General features: G+C 31.1%; 1 protein-coding gene across 1 annotated transcript in view; it reads right to left on the reverse strand.

The window, feature by feature from the left end:
* Keap1 (kelch like ECH associated protein 1) overlaps positions 1-18,230 on the reverse strand; it is a 48,835-nt gene extending 30,605 nt beyond the window's left edge. The window contains exon 1 of the mRNA XM_085952484.1: positions 18,054-18,230. The gene's annotated coding sequence lies outside the window, so the exon portion shown is untranslated. The remainder of the gene's footprint in view (positions 1-18,053) is intronic.
* Positions 18,231-18,843: the final 613 nt, after the last annotated feature.

Raw genomic sequence — 18,843 nt, forward strand, 5'->3', positions numbered from 1 at the left:
CACCATAATTTTAAAATGCCTCCTTATTTCAATTTTAATAATAGTGAAGATATTATTTAACCTGTAAACGAATAAAATATTAAGAATAGGTACCTAATAGTTTTGTACTAAAACACCGTTAATAAACATTCCAATTTGGTTGGAAAACTTAATATTGTATGTAGTATAGGTCAAAATGGAGCTTTTATGGAATTTTCAGAGCATTAGCCTGAACATTCCTTAAACGTTGTAGATAATCTGTTTATATAATTTTGAAGCCTTATTGTCCTTGATATTTATTTTAAACATTTGATGACTGCATACAGTATTTTTATTACATAAAATAGTATTCTTTTAAACCTCTCGATCTAATGTTTTAGAACATTTCTAATTAATATTATGTCACATTTCAGTACATCAATGCGCAGTGGTGTTAAGATTTTTTATATTTATTAATTTTTAAATGCATTTATAAAACCATTAGTAAAATTAATGTTAATATTATATAGTGAAATATTTACTATAAAAAATATATTTTATAATCTGTTATTCCAAATTTGACAAGAATTAGGCATTTTATTATTCAAAAAATGGGCACGATTAACACATTTGAAGATACTTTCTAAAGATACCGATTATAAGTCTTTGACCATTCAAATGTGATAAACATCCTACGAATAATGATTGTTTTACAATAGTTATTGACCTAAGAATAAAGTAGGATTTTTTTTAAAATACGCCATTTCTATTAGCATTCCCAGTGGTTAAGCTACAACATACGGCCGTAGCCATAAATTGACAAACGATAAATGAAGTAGGGAGTTAGATCATGTTAACGCGCGTGCTTTAACATGTACCTAACCGAAAAAAAATAGTTTTTTTAAAAACGGAACATGTTCAAACACGCGCGTTAACATGATCTTACTCCCTACTTCAGTTATAGTGAGGTGAAATAGTGCGGTTTTGATACATTTTGGCGGATTTCGCTGACACTCCGTCTACCAATTTTGAAACTGTCTGCCATAATTACTACTACAGGAGGACCTCGACTATCGTACATAATTGGTTCCTGATAAGGTGTGCGAATGTTGAATGTTCGAAAGTAGAGGGAAGTAAAACAATTAAATTGTGTGTATTTTGAAATATTTATTTATCAAGTAAATATAAGATGTTTAAAAGACATGTTTAAGTGGGGTTTGCGGGTGTTTCCCTTAAAAAGTTATCAAGAGTTAACTCTTTGCCACTCTTCTTTTTCTTATTTTAAATAAAATATTTTAAATGGTAAATCATTAACTTTACAATATTGCTTAACTGCTGGCACGAAATGTAAAATGAACCAATCTTTTAATATTAACGCAGTAAACCCAGGCTTTTTTATTTGATTACTGTAAGCAATTCTTTATCCTTCCCTTTCAATGCTCTGGGATTTTCTGGTTGATAAATTAACATTGGCATCAATTTTAAATCACCAGCCAAGTTCCCACCAAGAAGCAATGTCAATCGGTTTTTAGAAGGTTTATGCCCTGGGGCAACTGATTCTTCCTTAGATAAGAATGTACGACTAGGCATTTTTTTCCAAAATAAACCTGTGTCATCTACATTAAATATTTGGCTAGAGGAATATTCTCCATCTTCAATAATTTTGGATAATGAGGAAATAAATTCTTTTGCAGCATCTTTATCCGCATCAGCCGATTTTCCAGTGAATTTAATATAAACCAACTGTTACTTGCTTGAAAAATCGTGTTAGAATCTTCTTTTTCTAGCCTTCCAATCTTTGTACAAACTAAGAGCCTTCGCTTGAATAAATGAAATATTCAGAGGGACATCTTTTTGATGTTGGTCGTCGATCCATGATGACAAATATTTTTCCATTTCATCCATAACTATGCCGTGCCCTTTCGAAACAATCTTTAAAGATAATATATTTCCACAATTTTGAACGTATTCCTTAATTTTATTTTTATTTTTCAAAATTGAACATATCGTAGTAGACCTGTTTGTATCATACGAACGTCCGATTGAAGCAAAGTATTCACCGCAATCAGAACGTCATGTGAAGTTTATAAGTCCTTGATTTCTTTTTGTTCGTATCAACACTGCAGTTTTTCCGTTTCTCACTCATGTTTATAAATTTTTAGGGTGAAATATTTCAAATGAAGAAAATTAGCAAAACGCACAACATGACACGCCGCATGCGCTTCTGCGCAAGCGACCTATCCTAGCTAACTCACAAGCAAAGTGACGGGTGCGAGCAGGATGCAAGTGACGCAAGAAATGCACTTGCTTGCGAGCGAGAAGGGGATATCTTAGCCCCACGGCCAACGCGACGTTTTAAAAAAACGTTTTATTTTGAAATGTGCGAAATAGCGAATTGTGCGAAAGTCGAACGTTCGTAAGTCGAGGTCCGCCTGTATTAGCTTCACCAAGTTTTTCTTTCTTATTTGGTGCGGTCATTTTTTGTGGGTAGAAATGAAATTGTTTATTAATTTATTAATTATTTTGGTTCTTTACGCACAAATTCATACTGGAATTGCTCCGATCAGATGAGGTATTCTCTCCCTACAGAGGTCTCAAGCATTGTAAATCAATCAAAATTAGAGTTTCGCGGCGCGGCGTTCCCCGCTGCCTGATTAAGTTAGTGCGATAATAGTATGTGTAACGCATAAAGTCTATGGACCGACCTATGCAATTATATATTAAACGTAATGCTTATTCTTGAAAAGAGAGAGCCTGCTATATTTTATACAATGCGATCTGGCATTTATTATTATAGGTATTTTTTTTCTTCAAACGCGTGCCATGTAAAATCAAATCGCGTGCCATAGGTTCGCCACCACTGTCCTAGAGTCTAGACCTAGACGCTGTACTTCGGTGGCAATTGTATCAATACGGTAATATCCCAAATGTTGCACAACCAAATAAGAAAGTCTAGAAGGCGTTTGACGAAAACCATCCAATAACGTCACATACGTCTCGAAATCTACTATCTTAATTACCCTGACGGTTAACGAACCTAGAACGACTGGAAGGGGTGGGGTTATTGTAATTCGGCACCTTTAAAACCTAAATCTTGAGTGTAATAACACTGTACGTAAGGAAATTCATGTAAGGATAATTTTGTCATAAAGTTGAATGTCAGATTTGATATGGAAAAGAACGTCGTTTTTATATAAAAACAAATGAGGATGGTGAAATGTTGATTGTGTGCAACCTCATTGAAAACAGTAACAAACATTGATACTATACAAGTTATCTACACTTTGCACCGGCACCAGCATTTTGTGTGAATATTCAATATCTCAATATAAATAATATTATATAAGCTATGGATGAGATGCTTTTATTTATTTGAGGGTAACTTATACATTAAAGAAAAACAAATAAACACGAAGCGTCTATATGAAAAAATGCATGGGTTGCGGCGTATGAAATATTTGGGAGTCGCTGAGTTTGATTACAGCACAAAATAATTGAATGACTTAGCATTTTTCAGTTTGGCCAACACATACATTCACGGATCGGCGAAGTATTTATTTATGTATATTATACATGATAAAATAACATAATGAGATGTTATTTCACTAAATATACTGTAGGTATATTAGATCTGGTTTTAATAATGGCCAAAGGCGCTACACTCCAAAGCCCCGCGGTTGACAGGGGCCTCAGAACTAGGGATTCCAATCCCGGGATTCCGAATCCCGGGATCCCGAGCTATTTTCGATAGCTATGAATCCCGGGATTGATAAACATAATCCCGGGATTTCGGGATTGATTTTTTATCAATTTTTATGGAAAATAAAATAAAAGCGAAAATATAACAGAAAAAATACTTTTAATAAAAAATAACTACATTAGAAATAAACTGAGTTTGAATGAAGTTTGATTTATACCAATGTGTAGGTTGCCGATTCATTTTATTTTTTCACGTAGATTATAAAAAATGGAAAGATTGGAAAAAACAATGCTTCGCACTTTTAACAAAGTAATTCCACCATGATATCATACGTTTTACGGCAGTTTCATATTTGGCTGACTAATTAGATTTATGAAGCGGAAAGGCCATAATTACGCCATGATTATTTGCTTTACTATTTTAAATCTCGCTAATCCATTCATTAAGTCTTTACTATCAGAAACAGAAAACTCCTATTAAATTCACATTATTATTTATATTACAATATTATTTACTCCATTAAACTTGTGTATTTCCAAGATTGAACGTATACAATATTAACAATAAATGTCTTAAATAGTATTAATTATACTAGATTTATTTTTGACCGATTTTATCAATGTTATTTGTAAATATAAAAATTTTATATTAACAATGGAAAAAATGCCAATCCCGGACCAGTCGCGGGATCCCGGGATTGTCAAATTGTAATCCCGAAATCCCGGGATCAGAATTTTGGCTCGGGATTGGATTCCCTACTCAGAACCTAAAATATGTAGGTAGGTATATTTTATTGACAAGGTGAAAATCCATAACGAATTAAAAGTGGTTTACGCAATACAAGCAGTCAACATCGATTAGTGTCCATGCTATTAAATTTTGTGATTTAAAAAAATCAAAACTATCGATAAACCTATGTTTTTAATTAGGTAGGTACATTTTAATCAATGGTTTGGAGCCCCCGATATATAGGTATTAGTCCAGGGCCCCTTCAAGGGTAAATTTGATCCTGAATATACGAATATCAACTAATCTACTAATATAACGATATTAATAAAATACACGTAGGTTATGAGTGTTATGACAATCGATACAAAAAATGTATAATAATATTTCGTTATGAAGGTATCATGGCGTATTTAAATTAAGAAAATATATGCATTTTTATTGATTTTTGTCCACTGTAGTAAAATAGAATAGGTACCTTTACTTCCATACTGCCATACACCAAATACCTCGTATAGACATATTATTATTTATTACTGCTATTGGCTTGTTGGGACAATAGCCCCGCCTCAATCTATGTGTTATACTCAGACATACAATTAATTAAAAGTACGCGTGTATAATATTATACAACAGTGCTGTCCAACTGGCGGCCCGCCAAAAAAAATTTGCGGCCCGCGAGCTGTATACCAAATTTTTCATCAAACATTGGGGAGATAATTACCCATCAGACATTAAAATATGAAAACATTTCATTATAATATAAATATTAAAATTACTTTTTCAAAACTTAGAAATATACCTACTGCTTAACTTTTCCAGCTTGAAAAAAACATAAATTTGTTGATGAGAATTAAAATATTGCGTTACAAATAAAGGCTTTTAGGCTGACCCATGTATTGCATCTAGTGGAGCAACTAGAATAGAAGTGTTCAAACTTTTGGATATACAAAAATTATTTTTCTAACAGGGCTCGAAATGGAACGGAATGCACCGGAGCGCCGTTGCCAAAAAATTAAAGATTTTGGACTTCAAATCATTTCTATGTTCGGAAGTACATATTTATATCCGCGAGCGTGCCTTCTCTGACATGGAATACATAACAATCATAACATCAAAATATAGAAACAGCTTGAAGGACTCCACCCTTGAAAATATAATTAGACTTGCCACAACAAATGTTGATATCGACTTAAAATAAATTGTTGCTCAACAACTAAGGCCACAATGCTCCCATTAAATAACTTATAAGTACGTATAAGTATAATCTTTGTTTTGTAAACGTAATTAATTTATCATGAATAAAAAAATTTACAAAAAAAAATTAAATAACTTGATAATATTATTGTTTTTATTATTTATAGTTGTGTTATTTTTGATTTTTTTTTGTAAGTATAAAAAATTACTTTTGAATTGACATTAACTGACTTTTCATTTACCTATTCTCTTTGGCCCCGAAATGTTTGCTAAAGAAAAAATGGCCCGCGGCCTAAAAGAAGTTGGACAGCGCTGTTATACAATACTCTTGGTGTATGCGGAGGTACTATCTTGGCTTTTCTCGCACGCAGCAGCCAAGCAACACGACGCGCGGTGTCACAACGCTCGATTCGTATTTGATTCAGAATTTACAGCGCCGTATCTCTTGGCCCAGTGGTGGATAACCCATTTGACAGACCGGACAGACGGCCAATTTATCCATTTTATGATTGTTCACGGGTCGCAGTGGGTAAAAGTGTTGATAATCCTATCAATCATATTATTGATTGAAACATTTGGTGACGAAATATACGGCCTAAGGTTATGCATTACTGCCTTAGCCTCTTTTAAATATATTTTATGGTACATTAATCTTGGGACCCGGGTCTTTCATTGAAAGCCATCTGACACCGAAATATGATGAGCGGTTTTCGCATAATTCCAAGTAAAATACGGAAGTATAATAATTAACAACACAGTAGGTAGATTTGTGTAGATCGTCTATTATTCTAACTAATTTGTGATAAAAGTGGTTCGGATAAGGATAAATTAGGATACTTAATTCAAAAAATCACCTTGTTTTTACTTATTTTATTAAATTGTACCCTTTTCTTATTATCATACGAAACTGATGATCAAAAAGAAATTCGGATAATCGAGGCGCAGATAAACAAATTTCTGCTATAAATACCAATTGTAAGTCGGTAGGTAGGTAGGAAAACATGTTGAAGAAAAAACTTCATTGCTTATGAATACATTAGCTTCAAGACATTTTACATTGCAGATTCAATTGAAGCAAAGTTCACACTGATTTTCTGAGATTTTATTTTCCAGGGCTGCATTGAGATTGCGTAAAATCGCAGTGACAGTAAGCATGGAAGTAAGGGTCCGAAGCGCGACGTCAATAATAGACCGTTACTTTCTTTTTTAGGCAACAATATCAATTGTATTATTCTAGTTAGACAACAATTAAACCATACTAGAAATATTGGGACGATACATAAATAAAATTTGATATAAATAAAAAGGATTTCAAGTTATACACATTTATATTTTTTATAAAAATCGATGTTTTTTTTTAAATGGATATAAAAAAATATTAAAACTATGAATTAGTCAAAAATCTCTTAGGCGATGCTTAGAAAACTTAATAAACTAAATTTTAATAATAAATACAATTGTAAGTTTATCTTTGACTTAAAATAAAAAATATTTTTCTTTTTAATGTTTAGATACATATTTATTAATTAACACAGTTGAAATTGTAAATTGTCAAAAAAAAAATCTCAAATTGCAAGCTTCGTATTTTTCCGCTAGGTGCCTCTTTAAAAAATGCTCAGTAAAGGCTTCACCTTAAGACTGAGCTGAACAGGGACAAGGTCATTCATAGTTCAGTCAGAAATTAACCACAGCGTTGAAAGGACGTCATTTTAATTCAGTCTAACCTCAAAAACCTCTAACCATCGGGGATTTATTTTAAGAAACGCAATAATTATTAATTACAATTCTCGGTCGAATGAATAATCATTATTATTATTAGTATTATTATCTTCAAACATAAAATGTATGCGACGTAACCTGATGCCGGCCGAAGGAATACAGGGCTGTCAAAATAATATCAATCTAATGGAACGTTTTAAAGAGTTATAAATTTAAAGTTAAAAATTGCTAGTAAGCTATTTTCTTATTATTCCATCTGTACAGTAGTACAGATGGAATAATTACATATTTCCAAGCGTCAAACGGCATACAACATTCATTTGAAAAGACTAGCTGATTATGTTATGTTATTTTTGTATTGTTCTTATTTTTTTGCTTATCAAAATATTTCACATATTATCTGATGATGTGTATTTTGGGTATATCGTAATATGTATCTTGTATCATTAAAATTGCTATTAAGTTGATATAACATAGGAAAATCTGTAAATCATTAAAATGTTAATTTCGTTATAGTTTTTAACTAAACCTGTGCAATTACATATTAGATTTAAACACTGTTGTACTGAGTGACTTCTATAATATCAGATAGCCTTACGCGAGAGGGGCAAGATAAAAAATAAAACTGTAGGATGTCGACAGAAGAGTAAACAAAACCCAGCTCATTGGAAAACCGAATGGTGAGCAACTGTATATATTATATTTTTCCGCCAAATTGCACACAATTAAAAACAATTTATCATAAAAGCAAGTAAGACGTCTTCGACAGCCCTGGGTGCTTCAATACTGTTGGTACCTTTGTCTTGTTCTCAGGGATCCGCTAGCTTTCAATAAAAAAATAAACTGTGGGTGACACCACGTTAATAATCTTTTTTAAATTATTTCTTGCATTAGCTTTACTTACCAACAAAATACAATAATTATTGTACCTACCAACTAAAAGTAAAATTGCGTTACTTGTTTGTAAAAGTGTCAGACTAAATTAATTAAACTAATCGGGTAAGTAATAAAAAGCCATTAATTGAATTAGCATTAACTTCGTAGAATTCCATTTTAAAAGAAATGAAAATATAATTATAATATATAAAAAGTCACTTTCTTTTTATAATAAACAGACATCACTATATTCCACTTTTTTTTTAAATATGCATTAGAATTAAACAATATGTACCTATTTTTTTTAAATAATTATGTAATAGGTCTTACACATTCAAAATAAATACTATTCATTAATAATGTTTTTTGGATAGCACATGAAATAAAAATGTAGGTAGATATGTATTTCAACATCCTTCGTATGTTTAGCTCTTGGACAATTTCAGGTTAAAACGTTATTAATATATTATTATTAAGTTTATATCGTGGCTATCCATCATATTGGTTGCAATATTTCCCACCAAACAGATGATTAACAAATTGAATTTAGTAACATTTATGTATATTAGAAGATACCATTTTTTGGTCACCCCATATTTTATACACTTTGACAGTGTTATGATTTAAATTTAATTAAGAGATCATTACTTACTTTAGACCAAAGCATTGTCGGCGACCTTTGAATATTACCAGTAGAGCAACAATTCCGGACCACATGTAAAAAAATCATATTTTCAATTCTCAAGGGCAATTCTGTAGAGCGTCCCCTTAAGAACAATAATCGCATTTAAGATTGTTAATTTTATTTGAAAATTTCAGTACACATTTCCGTAAATACATTAATACTAATAATAGGTACATAATGCTACTCCTAATTTATAATTTCCACCAATATTAGCCGTTGTCACGCCACCAATTATTATTATTGCACATCATGTTAAATAAGGAATTACATTATTTCTCCAAAAATCAAAAACTCCATTCATTACACTTATTACAGCAATGAGGCTTTTTTTATACGTAAGTACTTAAAATTATTGCCAGTTAATGATATTAGATAGGTAGACTCAGTGCAAATTTATAAGAAGGTTTGGTGCAGAACGGCTCAAAAATAATAGTTTATACTCAAAGATTAAATAGGTACAATAAATTTTAATTAAAAAAAATTTTTTTTGGTTCAAATGTAAATCTTAAAGCTTTACCATAAACCTTAGAGCTGAAAGTCTGGAAGTCACAAATTCAATATTTTGCAGGAGTGCTTTAACCAAAACAATCAGTCAAATGTCTCTACAAATGAATCTTTTCAGATATCCTCAATTATTTTGCTAAATTTGTGAATTGTAAAGGCCATTCGAGGTTAGACTTTATTATTTTTTATTAATTCATAATTGGGAAATTATTGGACTTCAGCACTATCTGTCCTGAAGTGTCTATTGTATAATTTATATACTATGGACTTGGGATTTTAAATATGTAATAAAACGTATAAGATAATATCATTTAAAATTATATTTTCTTAATAATAATAATTACAGGTATATTTTAAGCCATTACACACACGATGCAAACATAAAAATAATAATAAAAAAATAACAACAAACTTGTGTAATATTGTATAGATTTGATGAATTGAGGCTATTAACGCTATAAAGGCTATTAATGCACACTAAAATTTCCCAGTCATAAGTATTTGTTTTCACTGAACTAAGACTACAGTAGGCAGATAGTGATAGTAAGTTTTTAAAAAAAATAGTTAAATCCTGCATAAACCAAGCCTAATGATGTTTGATTATAGTTAAACCTTGAACACACTAAAACACTCGACAAAACGGGTGACGGCCAAAAACACAGTACAAGTATGACTTCAGTGTTGCTAATCTACTTTCGCTTTTGTGTGAAAATTCTTTAAACAATCTATTGTATTATGTAATAATAATTTCCTTACTCTGTCGATTCAAAGAAATACCACATCCAATTTTTGATAACATCGTAGCAGTGCTCGAAATGGAAAATTTCACGAACAGGAACGCTGTATAATTTTCCGAAACTAAGTACTTATGCTAATCCTTTCTTTACGTACGTACGTACTTTTGATATAAAAATGCAACAATAAACTTTAAACTTCTTACGTGGATCTATATTGGGCAGGTTGGTAAGGATTGTCAGCGCCGCAGGCGAAATAATCTTGTTTTAACAAAGTATACCGTCAAAAATTGTATTATTCTTTATTTTTACTTTATCTACCACTATAACCAGTGCATGATACCTCTACCACCACTCGTCACTGATTATAACTTACTGTCTCATTTGGGATAGATAAGTTTGTAATTAATTAGTCATAACAAACAACATATCCACATAAGTACCTTATAGATTCAAATTAAAAAAATATTTACGTACTTATAGAAAATTTTACAAATTCCATTTAAATACGAGCACAGAATATCAAACATCAAGAAATAGTATTAAAATAGTGTTTAAAAAATAAAGAAATAGTATTAGAAAAAACAGTAAGTGCCTACCTATACCAAGAATTTATAAAATAGCGTTCACATAAACTCGTTCTCACGCAGGTGGAATATACGATTATCCGAAGCGATTTGGTTGAACATAGTTATTTCCTGCCCAATTATCATTAGCAATTATTGCACCTTGGCAGAACAAACAACTTAGATTATCAAGAAAGTTATAAAATAATATATAATAAAATCAATACTAAGTACCAATAATGGCAGAGTTCTCATTTGTACTGGGTAGATATAAGTTGGAAAAAGTACATAGCCTAAATACCTAGCTCTCTTTTTAACTTTCAGAATACAGTATGTAAGCATACGTCTTGAGAAATCAATCGGATAAAACCATGGATAGTATCCACTATCCACACAGCTTTAAAGGATTCTCAAAGATTTATTTTGAACCTTCTCCACTATAAGGGGCATAAGGCCGTACCTACATCTAATAAAAGTTTCAAGTCATCCAAACAACGTAAACATAGCATTATTTGTAATTAAATTACCAATGGTGTGTCATTTTCATTTATATAAGATAAAACATGACGGAAGGTGAAACTCAGGTTGCTAAGCGCGATTCTTATAGAATAATATAAAATTGTCATTAATTAGTACCTACTATATTCAACATTATAAGGACTAATATTGTATTGTATGCATGTTATGTTACAATGGTGATGCTTTGGTTACCATTATTGTAATATACATCTACCACCGTATTTATTTAATAATCTATGACTAACACCACCTAAGATAATTAGATGTCCGCACTGGACACATAGGTACCTAATTTGTTAGTACCTACTTATTCTAAACGATTCAAACTATGTTATTTGTCCTTCCCTACTCACATTATTATTGCCATGGAAATGATAATAGGTACCTACATACAATACAGATATTATGATAGTCGTACATTTTTATTAAAGGATATTCCTATATTTTTTTTAAACAAATTTACAAACAAAAATTAAGTAAAAGTTCTCTCCACACTACCTATGTATTATTTCTATTATTTTTAAAGTCACAAGCTACAATGCATGTAATAATAATTGTAATACAATAGGAACGTCCCAAATAAATAAACTCTGCAGAAGGCTATTCAATATTTTCTGCCCAAACCATCAATGGCCCAAACACATTTTTGTAGAAAAAATCATTCATTATTCATTGTGAAAATTGGGGTTTACGACTTATCATAAATATTTTTTTAACACAAGTCAAGTTGTTGAGATGATAATAATTAATTATTGAATCACAGAACAGATGTTGCCACTGTATTGTCCACCGGAAAGAATTCCTAATGTTTTAGCAGATTTACACGAAGTACCTACTACGTAATTAAGCCTTCATTATTTTTATAAATATCCACAAAATTATCAAATTGTGCGTGTGGCCAGAATTATCTTAAATCAGTTTGGATACCAGCGACAATAGTATATAGGTATATATGTAATAATATAATTATGTAAAAATGGCGAATTTGTATCCCACAGGAAAGTACTTATTAAAAACGATAATTGTAAGGGTGATTATCCACTTAGGGTTACGAAGAAAAAGCGAATTTAACATAATAGACTTTTTAAAATATTATATTATAAAGCCTATTATAAGGAAAGTATTCATCCACAGGTAATTAATAAATAAATGTCAAAGGTTAAAAATTCTCCTCCTGTAATAGTATTTTGGTTAATTCGCCATTTTTACAATACACCGATGATATAAAGGTATTCGTATCGCCTGCTGAGAATTTAAACTAACTTTTAAGAGAACAAATTGTTATTAAAAAATATGTTCAACACAAAGTTAAAATTAAAACACAAAACTTACCAGAAGCAACAAAATTCACTTATAAAAAAGTATACTCATCATGACCTATGGCAAATAAATGAATGAATGTAGTAGTTATATCACAAGATTTAGTGTACTATAGTCGCAATTAAACAATAATGTAAATTACAAAACAAATGTAAACATCGTAAAAAGAGGGGTTTACGACACGTCATAAGCTTTTTTTAACAAAAGTTAATTGTTGAGATGAATACCATCTGTTGCCACTTCAATGGTTATTGGAGTGAATTCCTAATGTAATGTAATGTGGTTTTAGCAGATTTACACGAATTACCTACTACTTTATTATACCTTCATTAATTTTATAAATAACCACTCAATATCATTTTTTTAAATGATCAAATTGTGTAGGTATGTGGCCAGCGTTACGTTACCTGCGACAAAATATTTTTCAATAGTTTCGGTTAACACGTTTCGCCTGATGACATTTTTGACCTACTTTTAGAACATTTTTTTATTAAAAAATCAAGTTAAACACACAGTTAAAATTAAAACACAAAACTTACTAGAATGTAGCAAAAAAACACCAAACTAATAATATAAACAATTTTGTTTAGAAACGTATTTATATCTTAAATAATACAAAATATTTTAAAAGGCAACTAATAGGAATATTATAGCGGATTGCACGAGTCAAATTATCAAACTTTTTTGTACTAATTTAACCATCGAAAACACAATTCATTCACCCGAAAATAAATGGCGAAGTAATAATTTTTGTCACTCCGAATAAAATAATATAATAAATTAGTAGGTAAGTAAATTAACAATGCGTAAGTCAAAGGCAAGATTGTATTGAGATTTGAAATGTTTCATCCTTTAGAAATTATTAAACAATGTATACTTTATTTTTTAAGAGTTTTCAAATAGTGTCAGCAAGGCACATTTTTTTGGGTAATAAAGTAATTTACGCTTGCAGCTGGTTGTTTCTTGTTATTTAGACAATGCATTTAGGCATGACATATCGACACAAAATAAGAAGGTTGAAAGAAATTTAGGGATGTCATAATTTTTATTTTTAACCCTTGCACGCCCGGCATAACATAACTTCGTTAATTTTTAATTTTGAGAAAAACTTTAAAAGATACATTCATATATAATTATCTCAATCTAACGAACCGCAACGCAATTTTAAATGAATCCACGAGCCGGAACGGTATATTTTGGAATTCCACGAACCACAACGGCGCTCCGGTGCGTTCCTGTCCATTCCGAGCGCTGCATCGTAGAAATATATGGATAAAGATATTACTGGTAATAATAAAAATTAACGTAGGTAGTTGAAAATTAAACAAGAAAATGTCCGAATAACGTGTATATTCAAGCGCTTTGTTTTGGGCTACGTTGTTATATTAATAACAATTTTGAAATCAGCCAATGAGGGAGCTAGACTGCACGTATACATACCAAGCAAATTCTATCGGATAATAAATATTATGTTGGTGTTAGTGACCATCTTAAATATTAAATTTATTTCTACCTACTAAATCCTCATATGAATATAATCTCATTCCCACTGTAAATGAAACCTGAATCAATCAAATGACTTTGGGAAAAGTGAAATTAGGCATGCATATTTAATTTGTTTACCTAGGTACTGATTTACATTGTATTTATAATCTATCCCCTCATCAGTTTATTTATCATTAATTGATGCATATTTTCTGGTAATAAATAATGAAAAAATACTGGGAAAAGTATGAATATAGTATGAGATTCATGAATCACTTTGTAAACAAACACCCAATAAATTTATAAATGAAAAAGACAATGAATGCATTTATGCAAGTAAGTATTGGTTGTTAAAATTGCTGAGTCACTCATTGGTGTATAATTTAATTATAATGAATAAATTATTTATTTGTGCACAAAAAATATTAATGTGATATTAATTAGTAATTAATTAGGATATTGTATTCTATATCAGGGGTGGTGAACCGGTGGCACGCGAGATGATTTTGTATGGCACGCGTTTGAAGGGGAAAAAATAGGTACCTATAATAATAATAATAAATCACAGATCGCATTGTATAAAAATAGCAGGCAAATACTCTTCAAGAATAAGTATTACGTTTAATTTAAATATATAAATGGATGTCGGTCCTTAGACTTTATGCGTCACATATAATATTATCACACTAACCTTATCAGGCGGCGGGGGGTACCGCGACGCGAACCTCTAATTTTGATAGATTTACAATGCTTGAGACTACTGTAGCGAGAGAATGCCTCATCTGATCGGAGCAATTCTCGTGTTAATTTGTGCGATAAGAACCAAACTAATTAATACATTAACAAACAATTTCATTTCTACCCACAAAAACGACTGCATCAAATATGAAACAAAAACTTAATGAAGATAGTAGTAGTAATTCTGTTTCAAAATTGGTGGACCGAAATGTATGGCGTAATTGAAAAAAGTGTTAAAGCCTATATATTATGTGTGTTATGTTCTGTGAGTGGTATCTAGAACATAATCATTTTTAATAACTATTTTTTCCTCACGAAAAACTGCTTGGCACGCCAAACAGTTGAAAAATAATTTTTGGGAAAATTTAGCACGCATACATAAAAAGATTCGCCAACCCTGTTCTATATTATACTATTAATTGATTTATAAAATTATGAATTAACATCACCCAATGCAGCCAACACCTTCTGTAGTACTGATACTATATTCTGGGCAACACATCATCATAGTCAAATTATGTAAGTATATTAAGGGATTATTGATAAAAAGTATTAATTTGCAAATACTTCCTGAATATTTAGTTAGGGCACATACTTAACCAGAGACCGACAACTATAACATGAGTCGCAACCTTGGCGTTAGTGTAGCGATGTAAGTATTGCAGGTGTATTGTGAGCTATTTATTAGTTCTCCAAAACCGCCACAACTCTAGTTATAGTTGTAGGTCCCTGACTATAAGTAGTTTAAAAATTTCATTATTTCTTTTTAAATTCAATTATTAACAGCTTTTAATGCCGGCTTATAGACATTTGTTGATTCATAGTAGTGTCGATGATCTTTAAGGCGGTCAATGCCACGAGAACCAACAGAATACTGTGTAAAAATAAGCACTGCAATTTTTAGAGGAAATACATTGTTAATATATTGTTTATTGAATGCATAAGTGAGAAAATCTTTTACCCAACTCGATTTTCTTCACTGCATACAGCAGTGGCAAAGGGTGGAGATAGGCTGTTGAGATCTGATATAAATAGTGCACAGTAAACTTTGTCAGTCATACTTATTTGTTTTCATTTAACTAGGAATACAAATTGCTGATGGTGCTGGCTAGTTTTTAAAATTCAATTAAACGCTGCCTAAACACACTTTTTCAGTCAAAATTATTTGTTTTCACTGAATTAAGACTACAAATTGCAGATGGTGTTGGTTATTTTTTTTAAATGTATGGTACCCTACATTAGTGCTCTGCAACCTTTTCTCACCCACGGCACACAAAAGGTCTTCCCAAAATTCCGCGGCACACCACATGTAAAACAATTTATACACCGACACATGGACCCCAGGCCAGAATCTTCGGCGCCCCCCCTACCTATCGCTAAGGTTAAAGACAGTGTGATACTTTAAAATAGCGTTTTTCAAATGATGTTCGAAGTAAAATAAATCGTATTGATTCTATGTTTAGCGATTTTTTGTATTTATTAATTCATCCACTTGAACTACGGTTAGTTGTCGGGTGAACAATAATTATTTGTCGAGTATTGACACAATAATAATAAATTGTATCCCACAATCATCCTATGTGTAAAAATATGAATGCCAGCGAAGTAAAACAGCGCCTTTTTTTTGCAATTAGAGCAAATTTGTAATTTGTGTTTATCTCACTTATCTGCTTGACCTGCCACGCCACCCCCCCCCCTGAGCTTGGGTCCCCAGGGCACCAATATTACATTATTTACCTACTTATTTGATAAATAATTACACAAACATAACACACGACGAAGAACCAAATGTACATTATTATTCCCATGTATTGGTATTATCAATAAATAGCTTGTTTCAATGATCGTACAAGTTTTTAGCCATACTTAGTTAGTTTGGTAGCCTTGTCAGAAATACGAGGATATTCTTTATTAACCGAAATCCAGAAAATACCATAAGAGGTTCTATAGCATTTCTGGCATTGGTTGCAAAAAGGTTTCGAACCAGTCGTATTGATTGTATGAAAGTAATGATGAAATTTCTTTTGAAGCAAAGTTAAATGTTTTTGAGACAGATCCAAATATAATTGCTTGTTTTCATTGGTGGTCTGGTAGGTCTTTGGTACATTTGTAGAGATCCTTGTCTTAAATCTTTCTAATTTATCAGATCACATCAATATATTTTCATTCTGACCTTGCATTGTTTTATTAAGTTCATGCAGGTGCTCAAATGTATTTATTACCAGCCATGTACGCAAATTTGGCTATTAAGTAAGTATTGTATAATATATCATGAAATTTGTTTTTTTTTTTAAGCAATGCTCCGCGGCACACATATCATCGTCTCGCGGCATATCGGTTGCGGAGCACTGCCCTACATAACCAAACCATGAATTGTTCTTCTATCTATAAAATATCTATATTATAGAAGGATGAATATTTTTTGTCTATTATTTATTATGGCTTGGTTGGTTTACGGCAGGTTTCACTGAATTTTAAAAACTAACCAACACCATCTGTAATATGTATTCTTAGTTCAATGGAAACAGATAAGTATGATTGACAAAGTTTAGTTTGCACTATTTATGTCGAATCTCAACAGCTTTATATATACCTAGGTGGGTACCAACATATTATTATTTAAAAAAAATTAACAATTAAGTATGAAGTTTAAAAAGAAACAAAAAATAATAAGTGTTGGTGATGTACCTACATCCACTGACTTTTGCTAGCACGTTAATCTGTAATAACAATTACTTATATTATTATTCGAATTATTATAGTACTCCATATCGTCATTTTAGTTAAGGTGTTTTTGAGACCAAAAACCAAACTAAAACACAACCTATTTATTTTGGGTTACAGTAGGTTGTTTTAGGTTTTGGTTTAGTTTTTCGTCTCAAACGATCTCGATCACAAAAACGATATGGAGTACTGAGTGATAACACAAAGTTTAACCTATAAAGTTAGGCACAATAAATTCTAGACGGTTTTCGTTAATTTTAATAAGGCGTGTAGTACGCAATTTCGCGGGGAGCAGTGAGACTTAATGCAATGCAATTATTTTAGTTAGTATTAGAAACAAGGAACTCAAATTTAATTATTACATAGTTTTTCATTTTGACATTTGTATTTTTAGGTTGTGAGAGGACTACTTTCGTAGAAGTAATTATAAAATGAGTATTTGCAGTAATTCGTGTTATTTTGTAAAAAATTAATGAAATTGGCACACAATTCGACGTCGATTATTGTATAGAAATTATTAAAAACGACAAGCACCGTGGAAATAGTAAAAATGAATAATATTAAACCCTATAAATACAAGAATAAAGTCGTTTTATACTTACGAAGACACTTTTGCAACGTTTAACTCCCTCGTTAGGAAAATGTGAAGGGTTTCGAAAGTAACCGAGCTTTTTATAAAGTAATAAACATTAATATGTATTTGACTGAGGATATTTTAACAGCAAATAATCACTGCACTGACAAGTGACAGAAATAATAGATTTGTACTTTGTAGCAGTGTTGCCAAGTCAAAATTTAAAATTTCAGTAGATTTTGACAAAAAATTCATTAGATTTCATAAAATATCAGTAGATTTTGGAAAATGTAGTATATTAGATATAATTTAAGACTAATAAGGATAAAAATAATTAATAATATTAATTTATTGTAAATAATGATGATATTAATGGGTAAAATGACGCTACAATGCTTTCTTCGTCAATTTAGAAGTGTAACACATTAAAAAAGATCGTGCGTAAATCATTTCAAGTTTATTATTAAAATAATCATCAGTAAACTTACAATTAAGGAGAAACACAAATATCAGTAGATTTCTTTAATTTCGAAAAAAAAATCAAAAATTCGGTTTATTGCAAAGAGATTGGACTCCTCCCCAGAGGTAGCACACAAATGTCAGTGTGTATTCGTTTTGTGAGAGAAAGTTCTATTTCTCTGAAATTAGGTACACTTTGCTGCAAATGGGCCATACTCGGACATAAAAACGCCCCACTGAGTATTTTTTTTTATCAACACAAGCTTACAACCAATTTATGATAAACGTATTTTCATTATTAAAAGTTCCCGCAATAAAAACTTTATTAGGATTCAGGGTAAGAAAAAATAATGCAAATG

The sequence above is a fragment of the Rhyacophila brunnea genome, unplaced genomic scaffold, assembly GCF_057557595.1.
Source record: "Rhyacophila brunnea isolate RB1 unplaced genomic scaffold, BYU_Rbru_1.0 scaffold_3, whole genome shotgun sequence".
Lineage (NCBI taxonomy): Eukaryota > Metazoa > Arthropoda > Insecta > Trichoptera > Rhyacophilidae > Rhyacophila > Rhyacophila brunnea.